This window comes from Eucalyptus grandis, chromosome 11, assembly GCF_016545825.1.
Source record: "Eucalyptus grandis isolate ANBG69807.140 chromosome 11, ASM1654582v1, whole genome shotgun sequence".
NCBI classification, from domain to species: domain Eukaryota; kingdom Viridiplantae; phylum Streptophyta; class Magnoliopsida; order Myrtales; family Myrtaceae; genus Eucalyptus; species Eucalyptus grandis.
The window spans coordinates 46,424,533-46,431,471 of NC_052622.1; positions in this window are offsets into that span (position 1 = coordinate 46,424,533).

Consider the following 6,939-nt stretch of genomic DNA (forward strand, 5'->3'; position numbering starts at 1 on the left):
AAAAAAATGGGGATATTTGTATCATAATGGGTATAGCTTGAGATCTTTTATGGTATTTGCCCTTTTTCAATAGTTGTCAAATCTTTTTAATCACTCATTTGTGATGTCAAATGATCTGAATTTGCAAAGGTGTCCATCCCTTGCAAATGAAAAATGTACTCATAAAAATGTTATCGAGAATTAGGTATTATGGGTCGCGTGCGGAACGCACATGAACACTAACATATTTGAGAGACCGAACGGGTTTGAATTGTCTAGCTTCGAGAGCACATTGAGGCCGATCCCGCCCTTCACCTATGTCCCCTGCAGGGGCAGACTCCAGACGTGTATCGGGAACGAGTTTGCGAGAGTGGAGACACTCACGGTGGTGCACAACTTGGTGATAGGGTACGAGTGGTCGCAATTGGAGCCGGAGGAGGTCATAATTCGCCATATCATGCCTTATCCCTCCATGGACCTGCCGATCAAGATCAGGCCCAGAAAGAGCTCCTAAGTGAAGTGTTGTTAAGCATAAAAATGCACGTAGATTTAATCTACCAAGTATCAACCAAAACTAAAAAAATAAAAAATCTACCAAGTCTCTGTTAGGCGAAAGCACTACCTTGTATATAAGACATATTATAACTATATATTTTTGATGTGGAACTAAATTAATAGTTTAAATGGATGAGACACCAAATAAATATATCGAAGAGGTAGAGGATCTCATTCCATTTTGGGGTAATTTAACATAATTAAATTACCCTCCTTCAATACTAAGTTGAATCAGTCCCAATCGCATCACAGGATTTGGACCCTCAAGCTATGTCTCTCTCTGATTTAAGTTTCGCCACCTTCTTTTTAGCTTCAATTATCTTGCTGATCATTTTCTCAAAGGACCCAGAAGACAAAAGGCTTCCAAAAGGGTCTCTTGGATGATCGGAGAAACCCTCAGTTTTATATAAGCTCAAAGGACGGAGCACGGCGCAAAATGGGTGGAGGAGAGGATTTCCAAGCACGGTTCTGTATTCAGGGCCTCTTTAATGGGTTCGCCAACGATATTGATCATCAGCCAAGCTGGCAACAAGTTTATACTCGCTATGGATAATGAGGTCCTCGTGTCTAAACAACCCCTCAAAATCCAAAATATCGGCAGCGACAACAATCTTTTTGAACCCACTAGATCTAGGTAATTATCAGAGAAAATTGTTCATAAAGTCTTAAACCTGTTGACCCTTTGTTAATCCGGTTATAAATCTTTTAATTTGTACAATTGAGTCCTAAGTCTTTTCGCATTTTGCCAATTGAGTCAATCCGGTCTATATTAACTGAAAATCGCTAATGTGGACGTCGATAGTGTCACATAGGACAACAAACACCATCGACCCTCACCAGGCTTGGAAGGAAAAAATAAATATAGAAAGAAAATTATAAATAAATAAATAAATAATAAAAAGTCAAACAAAATTATTTCATAAATTTTCTACGTCAACGCCGGCCGTGTTACGTAGGATGATTGGCATCCGCGTCAATAAATTTTGGCTAAAATTGACCGGATTGACTCAATTTATAAAACATAAAAAGTTTATGACTTAATTGGCAAAATTCTGAAAGAATACCCAAGTATTTTCTCGTTTTGTTAATATGAAGTTTGAAGGATGGAAGGAAAAAATTATGTCAAAAGGCAGGGAAGGAAATACTTTTGAAAATGGTCATCTAGGCTCTCCTGCAATATGCCATGTCAATTTTCAAGGTCCCACTTGTAGTTTGTAGAGCTATTGAACATAAGATCCCTTCATTCCGATGGAAAAACAATGACCCGAAGGCTAATGTACACTGGAAATATTGGATGTAATGAAGAAAAGGAAGGATAGCAAGGGTATGGATTTAAAGACGTCATCACTTTTAATAGGGTTATGCTGGGCAAATAGGCTTAAAGGTTGACGCAATCACCTTTGATGCTTTGGTGTCAAATTATGATGGTCTCTATTACCCCAACATTGGCTTTAGGTATGCAAAGAAAGGACAAAGATCATACTAAGGTTGGCATAGTCTACTAGTTGGAAGAGTTGTAATAGTTGGCTGGGTTCAATGGTTAGTTGGGAATGAAAAATTGATTAAAATTCGAGAAGGCAAGCGGATAAGAGTGGGCACAATTGCAAGACCAACAAACCTAGATGAACCTAAACTAGTGGCTGAACTAATAGATAGCAATCAAGCCAAATGGAAAGAACAAAGCCTTCGCAACTTGTTTGATGAGAGAATAGTGGAGAAATCTTGGCTATTGTCATTTCAACAATGGAAGAAAATGAGAAGGTAATATGGACAGTAGCCACATCAGGTTTCTACTTTGTTAAAAGCGTGTACAACCATCTCAGAAAAAAAAAATGCAGACAACCCAGCCAACCATCAAGCTTCATCCTCATGCCAAGTTCCATGAACCCTATGGTCTATAGTATGGAACTAAACACCCTGCCCAGAATCAAACTACTCCTATGGAAAATATGTCAAAATGCCATGCCCTCAAAGGAAAACTTATTCAAGTGGAGAATTTAACCTAATCCGTGGTGCCTATTGTGTAAGAAAAAGCTGGAAACTCCTGAGCATCTCTTTCTCCTACGTCCCTAGACAACTAAAATCTAGTCCGATCATAACTTACAAGTTCAAATCCAAATAAGAGGACTTACAAGTATAGATCAATGGATTTTAAGCTACAAGAGTGATGCACTAGACCCACCACCTCTTGAACTCATAGCTAAAGTGCTCCAGTACTTATGGAAAGCACAAAACAAGGCAATCTTTAAAGCTAGAACACCAGATCCATTGTTGACAGTAGATGAAGCACCCAACTTGCATAAAAATTTCAAAGATTGGAGTGCAAAACAAGGGGAAAAATCATATTTGAAGCGGACTTCACCTACAAGCTGGAAAGCGCCAAAGAAGGGAGGCTTTAAGCTCAATGTGGACGTCACCTTAGTCATTGGTTCTATGGTAGGTGTGATGGCCAGCATGTGGCATGATGCTTATGCTTTTCTCTCAATGTCTCTATCTCTTTCACATAATGAGAATGATGTGGAAATCCCTAATGATGTTTTGAAAACGACAAAATAAATCAAATGCTATTATTGTGTATAATGATTGAATAACAGACTATGCAGATGATAGAATGTGTGAAGGATATTATCAAGTATTATACTTGGAAGATCCAAAAGATATACTTTTTGCTGAAGTTGAACTTATTCAAATTGTGTCCAGACCTTAAGGCTAAATATGTTCAGAACTAGACTAAGGATGAATATGTTCATACTTAAGTCCATATTGTGAAGTCTACTTCAAGCTGAACACACTCAGACTTTACATACAAATTGAACGGGTCCAGAATGTGATATGTTCAGAATGACACAAGTGTAGAACATGATACATAACGTGACAAGTTCAGAATGAAACAGATTTTGAACAAAGCAAGTTTAGAATGAAATCACTTGACAGAATATGACACAAGCCCAAAATATATAACGGCTAGTGATCTAGTTTGGATTCTACATCAAGATAAATTTGATTGACTCAATCTATTTAATTGACAATTGACAATTGAATTTTGAAGATAAGAACTTTCTAAATAAAAAAGCTCTACTTATGAAAACAAAGATTTTGTTTGTATAGGTGATCGAATCAATTGGTTAATTTGGTGAGATAGGTTTTACAAATATTTCCTATTTGAACACGGGTTTTAATTAGGTTCCATTTTTAGTTTGACTGAATAGATTTTCAAAACAAAACCATTGTAGGTTATAAAAAATTATTTCAAACCAATAACTAGAGAAGGATTTTCAACTCGTCAACCTTCATCTTCATATAAAATATATATATGCCAATCGCAGGAGGTTGATGAAATCACCTAAAGGGTTTTTCTCTCTCGCGCTCCCAAATGGCGAGTACATCCCTACCGAATGGGTAGTCTCAATCTTCATCTCCTTTCAAGTTTTGAACCTTCCTTCTCTGCTGTAATGGAAACCCACAAACCATCATCCACAACCACACACTCGGTGTTTTCCCAGATTCCGAAACACTACACCCCCATCTTAAAACCCTAAAACCCATTTCTTACTATTTTGCCGGTAAAATCCTCACGCTGAGGAATCATATAGTTGCCAGAAATTCCAGAGTAACCCTAAATCAATCCTAGACCAAAACCCATTCGGATCCTCTTTTAGATATACCCACAGATCTGAGCTCCCTTCAATCAAGCTGGTAACAATCCCTCGCTGGTTCCAAATAGTCAAGCCAGCCAGCACTATTTGCAGACGGAAAATGGCAGGTCAAAACGATGAAGAGAGGTGGGTTGCGGCTCTTTGCAAAAGCCTTGGAAATCTATGGTCGGAAGAAGATGTTGTTGAGATAAAAGGTGATATTCCTGAAGAAAAACTATCTGAATGCCACAAAACTTTGTTTGGGAAATTTTATACTAATCCGAATGCGAACTTTACTGCTTTTCTCAATACAATGAAAAGGGTGTGGAGAGTTGATAATGTTACCTGCACTGTACATGAACCGGGTTACTACTCCTTCTCCTTCCAATCTGAAGCTGAGAAACAAAGAGTATTCAACATGAGGCCATGGTCTTTCTCTAGTCATTTACTAGTATTACAGCAATGTGATCCCGATACTCCTGAGTTATGATATGATTTTACACACTGTGATTAGACAGGAGTTCTAGTCAATTTGGAGAAAAAGAGACTGTGGGTAGAATTCAAATACGAACGACTCCCCCACTACTGTTATTCTTGTGGAAAGATTGGGCATTATGCCACCTTTTGCAAAGAAATACCCTATGAGAAATCAAGGTTAGCAGATAACTTACCGGGAAGGTTTAGCCAATGGCTAAAAGCGGAAGTTTGTCCACTCAGCCCGTATGGGAAGATATTTTATGGTAAACAAGAGATAATACCGGAGGAAGTAGAGAGTGTGCCCGAGACTCCCATCTATGTAGATCCTGAAACATATAAGAACCAACAAGAACAAAATTCAGAACAAGTTTTACCCATATGTGGACATGAAAATGCAAAACAGCACGTCAATTAGGAGAACATGCACTCATATCAACCTATAGAAATGTTATTAATGGAGGAGAGAGGGCCACAAAAGAGAGGAAGTAGCTATATTGATGCAGAGTCAACAATGATTCTATATGAGGAACAACTTAAGGAGGTGGCGATGGCTGTAGAAGAGATACTATCAGAGGAAGAGGGGTTGGTGAAATCAAAAACTCGAATTTCAAAGGTAGCAAATGCGAAAAAAAAAAAAAAAAAAGGCAAGCGCTTCTGCTTGTATGGCACTCAATCTTTAAAAACTCAAGTTTTGGACACCACACAGTTGGTGGAAACCCCTATCCACGTGATGGAGAAGTCTAACCGGTGGGCTTTGGTAGCTAGCCTAATAAGCCACCGGATCATTCATGAAGCTATTAAGCTGGAATTGTCAGGGGTTTGGCACACCCTTGACAATTCAAGCCCTGAGGGTCCTAGCAACCCAGGAAAGGCTTAGTGTTATTTTTTTAATGGAGACAAAAAAATCAAGAACAAAAGGTGCAACGCATACAAAGAAGACTGAGATACCGAAACATTTTCATGGTGAATCCAAAAGGAATTGCAGGGGGATTAGCACTTTTCTGAGATGATCAAGTAGAGTTATTTATGGACTATTGGTCTAATAGCCATATTAATGCCCAATGTTTTAGAGAAACCCAACAGCGAATGCATATTACCTTTGTACATGCCCCTAATGAGTTTCAAGAAAGAGTGGTGTTATGGGAGGATCTATACAAAACTAGCATTAGACACCATTTACCATGACTTTGCTTGAGGGATTTCAACGAAATACTCCATTGGGAAAAAGTGGGCAAGAAGAGGGCAGAAACTTACAGACTTACTGCATTTAGGGACTTCCTTCTCCAATGCTCTTTAATGGATTTGGAGAGCAAGGGCTGTGCTTTCACCTGGAAAAATAACATAACATGGGAGCATTTAGTCAAGAAACGGCTTGATAGAGCATTATGTGATATTGAATGGAGGATAGCACACCCCAATGCTGAATGTACAACACTACCAGCTATTGGGTCGGATCACAGCCCGCTCCTATTATCTTTGAACGTGCGAAGGAAGAGGAAAAAGAGAGTTTTCAGATATGAGGCATTCTGATCTGAAAATGAGGAGTGTAGGCAACTCGTTAGGACTAATTGGGCTGAATTGGGACCTCAAAATTTGAGTATGGTGGAAAAATTGCAGACAAAGTGGCACAAAAACTAGAAATTTGGAGTAAACAGAGGCTGTATAATGCAAAAACCAGAATTAATGAGCTGAGGTATGATTTACAAAGGTTAACAAACGCTCTGAATACGGAACAAGAAAGTGAGACAGCAAAGCAGATAACTCAGGAAATTGAACAGCTATGGCAACAAGAGGAGATGTACCGGGGTATGCGCTCGAGGATTTCATGGCTTAAATGGGGAGATAGAAACACAAAATTTTTTTATGCAACCATGATCCAGAGGAGATCTAGAAACAGAATTGCCTTGCTAAAAAATGCCGAAGATGAATGGGTGAAAGATAAAGAGCCCTTAAAGGAGATAACAACAGCTTTCTTTAAAAACTTGTATACTTCAAGTAGGGGGCCGCGTAACTTACAACCCGTCATACAACAAATTCCAGCTTTAGTTGATGAAAATATGAATCAAAGGCTTGTTGAACCAATCACAATGGAGGAAATCACAGCTACAATGCAACAACTAGGGGCCACTAAGGCTCCTGGACCAGATGGGCTGAATGGATTATTCTATTGGAGTCATTGGACATCTATTAGCCAGGATATATTCAAAGAAGTGCATAATTTTTTTGAGACAGGTTACCTAAACCCTGATCTAAATAGAACCTTAATATCTCTTATCCCCAAAATTCCCAATCC